The following is a 17604-nucleotide window of genomic DNA, read 5'->3' as shown; positions in this document are numbered from 1 at the left end:
TTGGTTTGCTTCTCTTTAACTTCTGTTTATCTGCAGAACCAGGCATTGTGACAGCTATGACACTGAGGGACCAGAAACATCATTTGGGGATTTGAGAAAAAAAAAAAAAGAGAGACATTTAACTTGCTCTACCTGAATTTTGTAAAAGCCTTGCACTGGTACCTCGCTGATTTCAGATTTTTGTGTTTGTCGCAAATAGGAAATGTTGAAAGAACCTGGAGCTTAACAGCTTAGCTCTTTCCTCTGAGAGGAAATAGAATTAGGATCTGCATGTGCTTGGCTTATACTTCATAATACATTTTATTATTAGAATTATAAATTAGGCCCCTGAGCACAAAAATACAGCATAACTAAAAACATAACTAACCAAGGTAAATTGATGCCTGCCCTAATATATTTTACCATCACAGAATACTGGAGACTGCTTCTCATTCTGGGCCCTCCACTCTTTAAGTGGGTCTGTTGGCACAGTATTACACTGCTGTAACCAGTCTAGGGCTTGAATCTGAGCCACACTTTGGTTTCCACCCGTTCATCACAACTGGAGAGTCTTGTAGGTTTTTGGCCGACTTTCACCTTCTACAGGTGGTGGAAGGCCAGCTGCAAGTGTTTGTTCTCATTAGCTGTGCAATAAGCCCTGGGCTTTTCAGTGCTAGTGATGGAAGAGAGATTGTCTTGTGTGTGTGTGTGGTTGCACATCTTTCCATGCTGGCATTTAGTGGTGTCGTGATTCAGTGGTGCAAGAGTCAGTCCTTTGCTTACCATTTTCTGTAGGATTAGCAGCCAGAAAAACCTTTGATAGTGATACAGTCCTGTTTCCTTGACATTATGCAGTAATCCAAATTTTTTAAAATGGGGGTAGTAATACTACCCCACCCAACGTGTGCCTGATGACTACAATCATGCATGTTTCTGAGGAGAGACAGTTATTTGAATCAAATTGGTTGTCTTTGTAACTTCAGCTTATCTTGTGAAAATACTGTCAGAATAATATATGCTTCCTTTATAACCAAGAAGTTCTACTCTTGATCGATAGGACTTACTTTTCATTTGTCAGCTTAATGAATTATTAGTCTTCCAGGGTTTTTTAGTACATTTCAGACTCTTTTTATGCAGCAGACAGCTGTGACAAGCTGAGTTGGAAAACTAGCCTAAGCTCTGGTGCTAAATAGGGACCAGTATGCTCAGCTCTCACTGGGTGCTCCTAATGTATATAACTTAGGTGGAACTACTTGGACAGATGCCAAGAGCTGTAGCCAGAAGTGATGCTGGGAGAATGCCCTAGTGCTTGGGCTTGACGCTTTGAGACAGTGATTATACCTGGGAACTCGCTGTAGCCCTGATAGGAGGGCCCAGGGCTGGGAAACGTGTCCTTTGCGAGAGGAAACATTTTGATGGTATGGCAAGGAACCTCTGGACTGGTGTCCTCAGAGGTTTCAGCTAATAGGGCTGCAAAGCCACAGTACACGAGCTATCTCCCTGCATGTCAGGATTGTTGCTGCAAACCAAACCATGCAGCTCTCTGGAGCTCCAGAGAAGCTGTAGTTCATAGGGGTGGGATTTGGCTTTCCAGGTTGGGCTGCTACTCCAGTTGTGTGCAGCAAGTGCTTTACAACTGGAGAGTAAAATCATCAGAAAATGCAACGGTTTTCCTGCCAACCAGTGGCAAAATTAAGTGCTTTTGCATTGTTCCCTCAGGATTTTATCAAACAAGTAATTTTCCTTTTTCTTTTTTTTTTTTTTTTTTTTGGTGAGTCTACCTTTACTTTTGGGTGCATATGAGGAAAATGAAGATTTCACATTGAGTAAGTTGGTTGTGTTCCATAAACATTAACTGTGCATATGAAAGCTGTCCTAGGGCAACCCTGATGTTGCACACAGTAGTGTTTTCATCTTTTCTATAAATATTTGTAGTTGATCATGCATTACAATACAACATTCCTCTCTTTTGACTTTGCCCTTTTTTTTTTAACTTGTTCATTTGATTTGCACAGAAAGGGGAAGAAGTTTTTATGGAAAAGATGAACTGCAGACTCAATTCTGTGTGGAGATGTGTGTGTATGTTAGTAAAGCCTACTGAAAAGCTGTTTATGGATTTTGGTGAGAAGGCATTATCTCCATTTTTATGAAACTAATGAAATCTTTGGGGTTTTGTTTATCTGTGTACAAAGTTCTGTGGAAAAAAAAAGTAAGTGGGAATGACAAGGAAACATCAGAATTTAAGTCTTCTGATATCATTCATGCTTTAGATACTTTGCTGCTTCTGATGTCCCAAAATGCCAGCAGTCTTGGAAGTGTGTTTCTGAGTGACTTTTTTGGAATAGCCAGAAATATTCTGTGAATCACAGAAGGAGACCATCCACTTATAGTGAAACAAAAACTAAATTTGTATTTTCAAATTCCTTCTAGTATACAACTTTATACCATAATATTATTTCTGGTTTTGTTCAAGTATTGGGTAAGTCAGCAGTCAGAGCACCCTAAACCAGGCAGTTCCAAATCTGGGCAGGCATTTTGGCAACATGCTGTCACTGGATCCTAAGTACAATCCTTCTGTTTGTTGACTAGTAAAACAACAAAAGTTCTTCAGTGAAAACAAACCAAAATTGTAATTGTTTTTAATTAGTGGCAGTTCTACTTAAAAGCTTAAAATGATTTGACATTTGCATAGGTCCTTTGCATGATCCTAACTTCATGACAGGATTGCAAAATAATTCAAACGTGGCATACAAAATACAGTAAAATTTCCCTGGTTTCTACCCTTTGTAGGGTTATGGCAATTTTATATGTGGATTCAGATCTCTAATATTTTAATCAACCTAAGTTCTAGAAAGCTAAGTTCTCCACATAGATTGCATTTATTATGTGAAAAGTCTGTACATTTCGAACAATTGTTTTAGAAATAAGCATAGGAAAGTTTTAGTTATGTATGGAGAATGTACTGCTGTGGTTTTCTTTTTCTAAAGGAATAATTGAACATTACTGGTCTAGTATCACTGTCTTTTCATTTGTCTTTCATCACTCTGCCTTTCAATACCATTCATCTATGGACTAACGCAAAGCCTGCTGGAGTCAATAGAAGTCATTCAGTTGACGTCAATGAACAATGAATCAGGCCCTTTAAAAAGAAGAAGAAACTAGGGTTTACAAGGGTTAAACAGACCACTGAGGAAAAACATTCTGAGGCAGGAATTGTGACTTCTGTGTCCATACAGCACCTGGCACTTCCCTGACATTCAGAACAGTGACAAAATGAGCCCATCCTCAGTCTCCACTGGTAGCTCTGATAAGGGAAGGCAGTTTTGCCAACGTCTGAATTTTTTTTTCTATGCAAAGCCTTAGCAGGTACCAATAATTGTAATACACAGTAAAAATCTGTTCAGATAGGTGTCATTGATGCAGATGTTGAAAGTCTTTTTGTTTATTTGCTTCTGTCCGGTCTTTCCAAAGAACTCACTTCGCTATCAGTCTTTCTTTGTTCTGATTAAGTTGTAATCACTCAAAAGCAGATTCAGAAGCTCCCCCTCTTTCCTTCAGAGAGACAGTGTTTTGTTTTATACCCAAATGTGACATTGCACACTGGTGCAATCGAAAAAGGCTGCAATGATCAATTGAGGGCCCAATCAAAGCCTAACAGATAGGCAGCCATTCGTGGCTGTTTGATATAAAAGGTGTTTTATTTCTCATCACTTTTTTGTCACTGAAAGAATGCTTCCTACGTGCAGATTAATTAAAGTGTAAACATTAAATATTGATTGATGCATTATCAGCATGGAGCAGTTGCCTCCACTCAGATTGATTCCTGCAGTGATTTATTGTCATATTTGTGGAGTCATTTCACTCGATAACAAAGAGAAATAGCCTGCTCCCTCTACCTTTCAGGCTCGCTTTCTGGCACTTGCACTGCACCTCCTCATCCTCAGTGACTCCCATTTTTTGTCTTCTAGAACTAACACACCTTCACCATATTTTCAGGAGAAAAGTTTAGGTCTTTTTATTTTGGCATTTGCATAGTAAGTTATAGTTCAGTGGGAAGCTCGCAGCCCTGTGCTCTCAAATGGAACATCTCTGGTTAACACTTCCACCCCCTGTCCCACACAGCTGCTTTCCACAACCCTGCTCAGGCACAACTTTGCAAGGACAGGTTCAAATTATTCAAATTAACTCACTGCCAACTTGACAGAAAGGTGAACTTTCAACAGAATAACATTGCTTAGGTCAGTTGTTTGCCTAAATTATCCAATTAGTTACTCTGAGTAGGAGCACGGGCACATGATAGAATATCAATTTGAAAGAATTTCGGGTTTTTACTCTCATTTTTGGGCAAATGCATAAAAGAGGCCTCCATTCAAGTCTTCTGGAGTATTTAAAATGAAGTTTTGTGGGATGTTATTGAGCATCAGGATTAGAAAATCTTCTCTAAAGAAATATTATTCAATTTCTGTAACTTTTGGAAGTGGATTCAAATGAGATAGTAATCCAAACCCCTTTCTGTTCTCCCTGAAAGTCTTTAATGTTCTTACTGTGTTCATCTGTGTCAGGGATGGCTATTGCACAGCACTGCACATTGTGAGATCCCCTGTTCACAGCCCTCTGTGCCAAAAGGAGCTGTAGCCCTGATGTCAGGTATTTGTTCCAGGCTGCTGTTGTCCCTCCTCCTCGGTTTCCACAGGGTGGATGGTCATTCAGCACTGTTTTCAGCCAGAAGCTGCCTGTGCTGGCTGGAGGCACCCTCAGTGACCCAATCAGCTACAAAAGAAAATTATTTGTGAAATTACTTTGTTCTGCAGTAACAAAACTTAATCTCTTACATACATAGATTTCATTTAACATTCAGAGAATTAGATTACTCAAAGTCTGCTGAAATCAAACGTGTGAGCAAGACCACAGAAATATCTAATAGGCAACTGGTGATTTTGATTCAGTCAAGCAGCAAAACATTAACCTTTGGTCACAGTAGCAACAAATGCTAAACTTGTGAATTTACTGCAGCAGATAATTTCACTCCTAGACCTGCAGGAAATCATAGGAATGGTTTCCTACATAAGCAGAAGCCATGCCAAACTGGCTCCCTAAGAATGGTGTGCTATTATTTCTCTAAAGGGCTGTTGCAAAAATGGTGTGCGACTTCATTAAGATAGGTATGCACTTGTGCTGCTGCCGTTCCTGACCATCCCTGTCACTCCCAACAGCACTTTATTTAGGGTGTTTTGATATTTTACAGATGTACCCAAAGGTGGGAGAAAATGTTGCTGTTCTAGGTCCTTCCTCCCCACGCATTTCCTACCAGATGCTCTTCAGGTCCTCCTTCTGCTCTGTCATTTTCCATTCCAAATCAAAATTCCGGGTTTTTTTTGCATCATCCTGCTGATATCTGGGCAGTTAGCCCTAAATTTGGCACTCTTAAAATTAAAAAGCAAACAAACCAAGTTTAAGGTATTGCTCACCTGGATCCCTTCAAAACAGTGCTCTCTCAAGATCACTTTTCCCCGATCTTTGTTTGCTGTTGCCCTTCCCCACCCTCTGAACGCCACCGTTGTCACTTGTTGTTAGACTGTCAGCCTGATTGAAGTTGTCAGCTCTGCCAGGCAAGGACCTTGCCTTCCTATTTGTCTCTAACCAGCTGTGCAAACCAGCATGGCTATACAACCGCCACTGCTCCAAATGCAGTGCTGTAAGCCTCATGCTTACAAGGCTACTTCAAACAAAATCTACTGTCCCTGTAATTTTTCTGGAGTATATTTACACTTTTATAAAGCTTTTTATTCAAAGATTCTAATGCAGTTTGTGCCAAGATGCAGAAGTGTTCTTAAAGATCTCCAGTTTTAGATAAAAACGTACATCATCTATGAAAATAAAGTTTCTTTTAATATTTTTCATATGACAGATAAAGGACTTTCTAGCAAATAATATTCAGTTGGAATTGCGCTATCATCATTTAGATAGGGTCACACAAAAACAAATGGAGAGAGACTCAGTTGCAAGGGATCTGTTTTGCAGATCAAATGTGGACCTGAGAAGATCCACAGAATGCACAGAACTGTTCCCTCTGGGGATGTCAGAGCATCTTTGAAAACAATTGGAAAACTTCTGCTGGCTGCAGTGGGCCCAGGCTTTCCTCCTTGTGTGCAGTGGTGACATACAGAGGTGCTCATGGTCAGCTTGGACTTGATCGTAGCTTGCATGACTGGAATGGTTCCCAGGAGGAAGCAGTCCCAGGGAAGGCACCAGCTTATGAAGAGCTAAGGGCTGTGACTGCTCTGGTTTGTCCATTGAAGGGCTTGGTAACTGCAGGCACCTCTCAACTGTTTGTCCTGGTCTTTGTTCCTTTCCACTAAGGTGTCTACCTGAGCTCAGTGTCAGTGTAGTGAACTACTACAGCTGCAGTTACACAGGTTGTGGTGCTGCTCAGCAGCCGTGTGAGCCAATGCACAGCAAGGCTGGATTTCTCTCAGCCCCCACAGGTGTTCCTGACCGACTGTAGGGGTCAACTACATGGAAGGAACAGACCTCAGGGATATGTGGGGAACCGTGGAACAAAGACTAGAAAACACATCTTTTTGGTAGGTTGTAAAATAATTTTCTAAAAGCAGTGTATTATTTAATTCTGTCTCAAATACCATCCTCCAGGGCCAGATTCTGAGAGGAATGAGGTATTTGTGAAGTGAGCTTTCCCTCAGAGTGCCTCATTGCACCTCACTGTTATACAGCTGTTGTATAAAAGCCATGCAGTAGTTAATAATGAGAATTTTAAAGTATTTAATTTGTTTTGATGTTTTAAATAAGATGATTTTTCCCTTATATGCTTTCCCAGGATCATAGGATAGTTCAGGTTGGAAAGATACACATCTTAGAGTACTTCTCTTGAATTCTGATTAGCGTTTCCTTTCACCACGGACAATTAAATCTGACATGAAGGGATACAAAAAGATGTTTGTTAAGTATTTAGAAAGCTCAGTACTGACCTAGATGCTGGAATTTTAGATATGTTCATATACACAGGGATTGTAAACCTATCCTAAGGACTCAAACTCACAAGAAGTTTCCCCCTTAAAAAAAAAAAAAATAGAAAATAAGAAAGTTGTGATGACAAATCCAAGCTGAAGTCTGCAGCCCTTCCCATTTTACTGAAGAGACTGTCTGCTCTGCAGTAGGAGTTGGATATTAATTCAAACCACTCTGCTAATTTTCCATATGAATTTGCAGACATATGACCTTTTTAACCAAGTAAACTCTACATATAAACTTAGATTAGCATATTGATGCAAATTACCCCAGTTTCCTTGTATCTCTGGAAGACCCGCCAGATGAATACTGGTGCCCTAAATTGTGATATTTCCCCTCCAAAAATGAGTTTACCGTTTTTGAGGCAACAATTACAGGTTGCATGAGAATGGTGTGTTATTTCCTGAAATTGTGTGTAATTTATTTTTAAGAGCTTGAAACATAGTTTTGAAGTTAAATGCGTATCATCTTTGTAGCTGCTCAAATCATGTTATTTTACATTTCCTGAAATACCTTTGAAGTTTAAATGCAAATAAGGGGAAAATAAATTACAACTTGTGGAGTGACCGGTGTCTGGTTATATGCTGTATAATTAACTCCATCCTTCACGTAATGTTTGTCTTAATATTTATCCAATGTACTTTAGAATCATTGAGATTATTGGTGATTCTTTCCTTGGAGGAAGCAGTTAGGCTTGTTCATAAGGTGGATTTTTTAATTCACTTTCCAGGTCACAAGGATTAAACATTTTCAAAATCTGTTGTATTAATTAAAAATGTATTTAATGTTAATAATAAGCAGCTACAACTGCCAATTGCCCAGAATAGTCTTTTATGATCATCTTCGCTATTTCTTATATACCTTCAGTACTTTGCCTTGTGAAAAAGTGATCAGATTTATTATTTTAATTTGAATATTATTATATTTGGAACCATGAAATAGATTGATAAGGCACATTTGTCCTTTCTTTGCCTGTTCTGTAGCCTACAGACAGAGATGGGATTTCAAATTAACAGAGTTCTATTAGGAGAAACCGTTTCAGTCCAAAAATAAGCTTTTTCATTTTTAGACTATAACTCGTATTATGACAGAAATTAACATTTTTGTGACCTGTAATTAACTGTGCCTCCTCATGCTATAAATAAGGTTTGGTGGCTACAGCTGGAGTTAACTGTATCTGGAGGTCTAAGATTTTATTGGTAGCTTTTTGTATTTGCTAGTGACACTGTGGAGTTCAGGGATGCAGACAGTCAAGAGCACAAATAAAATCTGTGCCTGGTGTCTGCAGTCCTGTTCCATTTCATTCCTGCAGTGGCATCAGAGCTTCCTCAAATTCATCCTGTGTTCAGAAATCTCCAGGGTTAAAGTCTTTGATGCTGTTGGTAATTCCAGTCTGCACCGTTAAAGCTGCATTTTCTAACTGTCCCTTGGTAATTGTTGCAAGGACTTAGACAAGTAAGACTATCCAAAGGCATCACTAAGGTCAAACCGTGGTAGAAAGTGCTCTGATTTTATCCTGGAGATTGATGCTTGTATCACCTTTTTTTCGATTCAGTAGCTGGGGTTATAAAATGTACTTGCAATCACTGATAACATGTTAGATCAGACTACAAGTGGAGTAACACAGTATTTTATACACTCCGTGTAGTTTTACCTAATGCAACAATAAATCAGGGAAGGCAGAGGTCTTTTGTAAATTTTAATGAAAATTCAGCTGTTGAAAATATACTTACTTCTGGCTGAAGTTCTAGAAATATGAATTCACTTCTGTTCTTTACAGCTGTAAAAATTGTTTTAGCTACAGACTTTCTGGTAAGGCAGTAATGAAACAACTAATGAAAGGAGAGACAGTGCATCCAATATATTATAATTAGTTTGTCATTGGCTATAAGCAAAATGAGGGGAGGGGGGCAGATGGTAAAAGGTACTTTGAGTTAGCTGTAAAAAATTCCCTTTAGTGAGCACGGTCTAAAAACAATCTCTGTGCATGAATGAGACAAAAATTGGTTGGATGGGTCTGTTGTGCCATTTCATGGAAATAAAATCATGATAAAATTTAAAAATATTTATCACAATAAACCCCATTTTTATGCAGGTCCAGAAGGTTTAGTGGAGAACTTTTTTCCAGAGATTATGATAGCTACTGAAAAATATACCTTTATTTTGTTGCAAAATAGCAGTTATATTTAGTAAACCTAATTCATATTTATTAAATGAGTGTCACAAGAGGGAAATTGGGGTATAGAAATAAAGCATACTGAAGAATACAAATATGCTGCTAAACTTCTACAGCATCTTTCTTTCTTGTAAGTTTAAAGGAATGTTTCTGTAAAATTAGAGTTGTTGTTTCCTGTCAATCTACAGAAACAGACTAAAAGTCAATACCAAGTGACCATGCTCATTAAAGCACTGAAGATTTGAACAGCATTAAGCAGAATTTGCACTTCATTTTTGCTTAGAAGTCACACAAAAACGGAGTTTATTCAGTTCTTCACTTCAAAGTGGATTTTTCCTTGATTGCTTTTTTACTAATTATGTTCTGCACATATAGAAATTTTTATTTTTTTTTTAACATAAACTAAGGTATTGTATTCATTATTGCTTGTAGTTTTCTGCTGTACCTCAGATGTTTTAAAAGTTATACTTTTTTTCATTATTATTAGTGCTTCCGCACTGGAATTATGGATATTGTTTCTCGTAGCCTTCTCACAAACTTAAAATGATTTTCAGAATTGCATAGGAAAAGATTTAAAATCTGATTGCCTGCTCTCATTTGTGTGATTCCCCTTGTGCAGTTTCGAGGGCTGTAAGGAGTTGCTTCCAAATTATGTTGGTGTCACACTGGAATCAGGTGCTCGCAGCTCAACCAACACACACAGCTCTTACCCCCAGGGCATCACTGGCTTCCTCCACTTCCAAAGGTACCCCTGGTGAGCTGCAATGTCTCACCTGCAGGTTCTTACCTTCCATTGCTTCTGGTGGTTTTCTTCCTGCATATACAAAGAACGTGTTTGTGTCAAAGTAGTACATATTATAACTAGCTAAAATGTATTTCCTAATATTCTTTTCTGTTACGTAGACTGTGTGATATGAACTAATTTCTGATCTCTACTTGGAGAATACTTAAGTAACTGTCAATTTACTGTCTAGTTATTATCACCCACCATGTCAACTCTTAGTAAAATAACAATAATGACAGCAAGGGCAGTGGCCAAGAGATTTATATTTCAGCAGTGAATAGGAGCTTTGAGAAAGCCTGTAGTAGTTTTGAAAAACTTTCTCTCCAGAGTGACAGAAATGAAAATTGTTTAGATGTAACCAATGGGGGAGGGATGCTGTATATCCTTTAGAAACTCCCGGGGCTTTCACAAACTGCTTGGGAAAAGTCAGCATCAGTTTTGGGAAAGTGTATTCCCTCACGTGTTGTGATCTATTCCTGCAAACTTACTGTCAAGCAGAACAAATTTTCCAGTAGTTTTGCATCTGTTCCTGCTCAGCCAAGGTGCCTCTGGGAATACATTTCCCCTTGCAGCAGCAGGTGGCGTTGAACAGCTCACGTTATTCTCACACTCATAATCATTTTGTCTTACATGTAGTAAAAACTTTCCCAAAAGAGAGAATCCACAAGAGAAATTCAACAGGTTTTTATAAATGTAGCAGACTTTCTACATGACTAAAGTAGGGGTCAAGTTCTTCCAACTTTAATCCCACTGAGAAATAAGACTATAAATAATGTATTAAACAGAAAAACCAAGTCTGATAGAGTAATATCTTAATTGAGTTTTATTTTTCTATCAAAAAAACCCTCTTGAAGCACCACAGAATTCGTGTGGTGATAAGGTGATGTTATTGTGTGCCAGCTCAGTCCCTCTGCAGCAGATACACAAACCTGAGCTAGTTTGGTGCCATTCTTTGCACATCCTACCTCCATAGGCAGAGGAAATGGTTCTCCCTCCAACTAACACATTGTCAGTGTGTCTTCACAGAATGTAGAGCAGTGTTGCAGATTTGCCCTATGGTAAGTGAGAACAGAATGACAATTAGCACCTCCTGAACTTCTTTCTGAAACTGTTTCTAAAAATTAAGGGGCATTGCAGAAGCAAATGATTTCTGAAGTTTATTTTTAAAATATGGCACGCACATGAAAAAAAAAAATTTATTTTTACCTCCACACAGGTAAAATTTAAGAACAGAAATCTTTTACAAGCAAATAACTATATATCAGTTTATATAGTTGGTCCTTGCACTGATTATGAGTATTTAAGAAATCCATCCATCTTCCTTTCATCAACAGACCTAGTTTTCCATTTGCATATCTAATAATTTATGGCGTGTCCTGACCCCAAGCAGTAATTGAACCAATAGATCTTCAGCCTAGATTTACTCCAGTCTGGCTGCCACAGTAATGTAACTCTGCAGGAGTTTTGGATTACTCCAAATGCCATCTCCGCTTCTGAGAGGTTGACAGTCGCAGGCAAAATTTGACCTCCCAAATGTCAAGGCAAAAGCTCCATCGCCTAATTTAGACTAACTCTCCTTTTGGAATACTTCAGATAAAAACAAGAGGGCACAATGATTACTCCCAAAGTTACCTCGGAAAGTGTGTCTTTAATGCAAGACCATAATGACAAATGAATTCTCTAAGAGTTTAAAATCATGTAAGAGCCTAAATCTTAGAGTGAAAGGGGGAAATCTATGTACCCGAGCTCGTAACTAGTGATGCAAAAATTAAGAAGAAAAAATAAAGAGGGAGAAAAACTGTTACGTTAGAAAGAAACCTCGTGATCATTAGACTGATGAGACTTGAGCTGAGAGGAGATTTGGAAGGGAGACGGGGGTGTTTTTTTGCCTTGAACAAGCCATGGCACAGGGCAAAACCACCCAGCCAAGTGCCTGTGTTTCATCTTCTCAGAATGTGGTTTAGAGGCCAATTTCAAGGGAGCATTATATGCTTCAGTAAAGTGTTCTCAAAAGCTTTGAACAAGAAAAATGCCAGCAAACACACAGCTCTGCACTGTTGCAGTCTCTTTGATGAATACTAACTATAGAGAAAATGCAGCCACGGGAGCTGTGGGTTTACAGCAGGTATTACTTGGGAAACTCCCGCTGTTATTCACGCACTCCTGGCTACAGGTAAAGGAGCAGGTGCAGAAACTGGTCACACTTCTGCTGCCTCCAAATTGCATATCAGATACGATGAAAAGGCACTGGGTTTGAAATTTTATAACTCTCATCAGTTGGCTATTTTGTTTTTCTGGAAAGGAGCTCAGTTGAATAAGCCCTGGCAGACACACAGAGCTCTGCTGTTGCTACTGACACAAGTCCCAAAACAACAGGCTGTGAGAAAATGCTACTGTCTCACAAGTGTGGAGGGAAAAAAAAAAAAAAGAGCAGCGAAGGTACAAGTAAGGAAAATCTGATCCAGTCCCCAATTAATGGCTTAAACAGTATTTATCTATTGATGATTAAGTGCTGCCCTTGGTCCTTGGTAGCGAAGTTCAATGATGATAGACATCTTGGAAAACAGGTAGATAGACAGAAAGACAGATATCCTCAGCTACTTCAACCATCCATAATATCCCATGTGCTGCCATCACTGCTTTAGCCTGACCAATTGCCTCAGTAACATGTTCCATCTTGTCTAATCAATATTTGCACTTCAGTAACTCTGCAGAGTTACAGCTTTCTGCTGGCACGGGAAGAACCTCATCTTGCCATATTGTGTGAGAAGATAGTCATATGGAAGAAAAAAAAGCATTATCTCTTTAAGTACTTTAATTGCTTTCATTGACTTGTTTTTGGCTCTGATACCTTCTCTACCTGTTCTGCAAATAACTTTAGAACAAAAGGAAAAAACTGAGGTATCAGAAAATTAATGAACATTGAAAACTTTAACAGGAAATCCAGGTTTGGTGCCCAGCCTCCTGTCCAAGCAATTACTGTGTACCTCAGTTCTTTAGATTTAAAATGGGATTAATGACACCGTTAAATCACCTGTTGTAAGACTAAGGACATTCATGTGATTAGCAGACCTACATAAAAACAAGATCCAGAGGCAGAATTGCTGCTGTTTCTTCCTGAGCTTAGGAGTTCACTGAGATACTGAAGGATGATACATAGAGGTGGAGGATCCAAAGGTCCGTGTGCAGTATGGGAATAACAGCACTGGAAGAAAAATTTTCTGTTCTTTACCACCCAAAATCTTTCATTAACTGGCAAACAAAGACAGAGTAGAATAAAATGTTGTTCTCCCACCCAACTGCTGCTGAAAGAGTGAGTGTTCCTGCTAAGCGTCCGAGAAAATAGCAAATACCAGTTAAAGACTGAAATTGGGACACCTCTCTTGGCACCCTGAGGCCACAGAGAAGAGTGGGAAGTTTCCTGTGTTGTCTGTGTGATCGCTGAAAGTCCTCCTTACCCTACTGCACAGAGCAATAGGGACCAAATCCTGTGTTGTTTAGAGTGAAATGCAGCTCAGTTGAAATGATCTGCAAAAATGTAAGGAGAGAGAAATACCTCTTCCCTATAAACTGTGGATCTCCCATGTTTCTGGCTTCTCTGTCAACATTGGACAGGCACCACTTATGTACTTTTCTCCATATTTTTCCTTACAGATTCCTTCAGCCACTCTTGTTTTCCAGATGGGAGTTGAAAGAAAGGTACAGGTAGAGAGTCAACCACCTAAGTGTCATAAGGCTAAATATTTGTTCATTTGCTTAGGATACAGTAAGTCCTGGAGTGCACTGTTTACCCAAGAGGATTTCAGCAGAGGGGCTTGCTCCAGAAAGGTATTTGTGTAGAAAAGAGAAAAATCCTACAGATCACTGTAATCTGTTACTCCTAGAATTACTGAGAGTGTAATGTGATGTGGATGGTTGGGGTTTTTCTCCTTAATGAAGAAGCAGCTCATGGGAGAGAATAAGCTGCATCCTAGCAGAGTCAGAACCTCAAGATCAGATGTCAGAAACTCTGGAGGTAAGGCTTTTAAACTGATATTTTAAGTTGTTACTGAACAAAACTTTCATTTAAGTAAAAATGAATTGGTTTGATCTTTCAGATTTTTCCGTTATAAATTTCCAGACTAGGACAGCAGTCCTGTCATGACAGGGTCAAAGTCCCATTATGTTCTTCAGGACAAATGCCTTTTACAGAGACGGAGGAGTAAAGACAAGGGTGCTGAGACCCTAGTTACTCATGAGCAACTCTGAATTTTGCTCTATGGAGGGGGCATAGTGAAGAATCTGCACCCTAGCTCAGGTTTTATCATGGTAAGGACAGCACAGTAGATGAGGCAACTGCAAGAGGTGGTACAAGAAAACCTCCCTTTAGAAGGAAGATAAAATGTAAGGAAGCTCAAGTAAGTGATGGGTTTGTTTCAGGTTGAAAGTTAGTTTTCCTTTTTTCTTCCTGTTTTTTCAGGTTAAAGTCACTAGATGAAAACCGTGTGCATTTGGGGGGCACTTGTTCTCCAAAGATGACTGACAGAGGAAAGGAAAACAATGCAAGTACAGCATCGTGGCAGCAGCAGAAACCAGCTCACTGGAGGTGGCAGATGGACAGAACACTGGTAGTTATGGCTAATATTTAGTCATTCTCAATAAGATCTGTCCCAGCGTGGGGAGAAGCTGGAAAATACCCCTGAGTGCTCTCTGTGGTTACCTCAGCAGAGGCCTCTGCTGAGCAAAGAGTAACTGCCTGAGACAAGCTCAAAAGCAGGCTGAGCATTTCACCTTTACGTACCCTTCTAAGGACCATACACTGCTCCTCTTACAGGCAATGTTGAGAGGAAAGGAAATTCCAAAGGGACAGACAAGTGCAAATAGATCTGTCTTATTGCTAAGGAAAGCAAAAATCAAGAGCCTTATGAAATAAGAATGTTCACACGTGGTTTGCAATTAGAGAGTATTTTATATATTTTGCCATAATTTTGTTTATTAAAGATTTAAAAGTCATTTGAGCAGTTGTATTAGAGGGACTGTGATTTGCCATGAGATTTAAGGTAAACCTTTGGATAATTTCAAATCGTTTTCTGTCTTTGTTTTTCTGAATTTGTCATGCTGAAACTGAACCAAATTATTGATTTATCAGAAGTGTTTTATTCTTCATTCTACATCTGTGGAGACCTAAGCTATAAACCAGGAAAGCAGTAGAAAATTGTATTTGTAAATATTTTAGAGAAGACTGCTGTTCTGTGGAACTTAATGCTGTTTTCTGCTATTGAGTGCTTTGCAGAAGCTCATTTGGGAAATGTATTCTTTGATTTTGGTAATCAATTGGTCAACATTTGAAAGACACACAGCTATTGTGAAGAGCAGTTCTTTCAAATATCCATTTGACTGTGTTTGTGATGCTTGCTTTATTCAACTCTGCTCCAGGCAATTTAAAATGTACCACTATATAATAAGCATGGGAAGGTTAGCATTCACATTTTAGGGATAAAACATTTTGACAGTTCTAATCTACATTTGCATTTAAAAATCTTAATGCCTTTGATTAGACCCTATGTTTATCATAGGATCTCTTGTAGGCATTACTACTGTGAGGTTGTTACCTTTCAGGATTTGTTCTGGACCGTGTGTTTGTGGGGAAGCACAGAAGCCTGCTCGCTCCACAGACACATTGATTTCTGGTTCATGGTATGTCTCATTTTCTGTAATTTCTGATGGGGCTCTACTGCTGAGTCATTTGTGTTTGTTTCTGAGATTATTTTTTGCGTGTGCAGAGTTAGGCAGGTACATATACATAGTTCTGTCTAACATGCTTGCTATGTTTTTTCACAAGTCTTCAAATTCTCAATTTTTGGTCCACAGCAGAATCCTCAAGGGGACAGAGTCAGGCATTGTCTGGAGAGAGACAAGAGATCCTGCCACGATAGCCATTATCCTTCTCACCAGTGAACAGGTGATGCTTAAACACAGCATGTGCACAGACAATGGCCAGCATTCTGAGCTCCTGAAAATGATCACTGGCACAGGCTGATGTCTGAAGGACTGGTCACTAAAACTATCAGTATTAATTGCTCCCCTTTTATTTTATCCGTCATCTTTCTGCATTAGTGACTTTCAGTAGGGATTCAAGTAACCTGATATAACATCTGCAACACTGCTATCACCAAGAAAACATTCATTCAGATAATAAGGCTGTCTCAAGATACACTGTCTCGAGAGACCTGTGTGTAAATTAGACCAAGCAATAGAAAAAAACTCAAAAAGTAACAAACACACTGGTCAAATACTGCAGACTTTTCAGAAGAGCAGGAATTAAGCAAAATAACATTGTAGGTTTTACAGGAAAATGTGTTTGAGCTGAAGGTTTTCTCCCTGATCTTTTAGCCAATCTCTAGAGACTTCGTGCCACTATTATTAGATTTACCTTGGGAAGGACATGGACTCAGATGGTACCAGAAATCTTGTGCAGTGAATTCTCCAGGAGCTCCTTCCTGCATTGGGCCCTGTTTTTCTATCTGCAAAGCCCTGAAAACTCAAACACCCTCATAAGCTGCTGTGAACTATCCTTTTCCATACTTTCCTTCACATTTGGGAGCTGTTTTCTTCTGATGCAGCATTAAATAGCAGAGAAGGGAAGGACTCGGAATTCAGAGATAGGATGTGTACAAAGTCATGGTTCTGATTGTGGAGGGAACCACTAGTAAATCCTTGTTGTGGTCCCAGATTGGTTCTTCCATTGAAAAACATCAAAATCTGAATTATACAGAGGTTATGTAGCACTATGAATAAGTACTTTGGCCTTTCATGTCTTATTATGTTGTTAATTAGTTAACGTTTGTAAAGCACTTCGAAGATGAAAAGCCCTATATAAGTTGTAAGTGTTATTATCTCTAGAGACCTAGGTTCAATTCAAAGGTGCTTAATTACATATGCCATAAATTAGACTTAATGAGTTGTGGAATCATATGTTTTATGCAATGCATGCAGGTTTCTCAGATCTGTGTCTTGTGGTCTGTTGCAGTACTTCTTTAGGTATTTAAAGCTGTTAAGAAAATTACACAAAAATAGGGGAGATAATTTCTAAAAATAATTGAGTTGCATTTCAGCACTATTCAGGACTTGGTGAAGCAAACTGCCAGGAGCTTTGCTCCGCTGTATCTAGGGATTTTCCAGTAACCGACTTCAAATTGCTGAAGGTAACAGTTTTGGGGGTTTTTTAACTGTGGTATAGACAAAATTCTAATTCATACTTCTGTATTTTGACTTAGCTAGAGGGTGCTGAGAGGTATTGGTATGGCTGCTGCCCTTCCAGTAACACCCTGAAATGTCCCACCAGGGGACCTCTCGGTGTTGGGTTATGTTCACAAGCACAAGAAGAGAAGTTCCCATCTCTGGAGATACTATCATGTAATTTCCAACAAGCCACTACAAGTGGGTAATGTGCAAAAAGAGGAAGTCACATTTATAGGAAAATGTGGTTTCATTGGCTTTGCAGAGCTGAGACTTTCCATGTTATGTAACTTAACATATTTTGTGGCCAGAAAGCTACAGACTTTGCTCCCCTGCAGCCCCAGCACCAGGGCAGCTGTCCAGCGGTGAGAACAGGCGGAGTTCAGAGACACAGAAAACCAGCAGGATCATCCACCTGTTC

The sequence above is a fragment of the Lepidothrix coronata genome, unplaced genomic scaffold (assembly GCF_001604755.1).
Source record: "Lepidothrix coronata isolate B3197 unplaced genomic scaffold, Lepidothrix_coronata-1.0 Scaffold54, whole genome shotgun sequence".
Classification (NCBI taxonomy): domain Eukaryota; kingdom Metazoa; phylum Chordata; class Aves; order Passeriformes; family Pipridae; genus Lepidothrix; species Lepidothrix coronata.
This window is presented reverse-complemented; position numbering follows the sequence as displayed.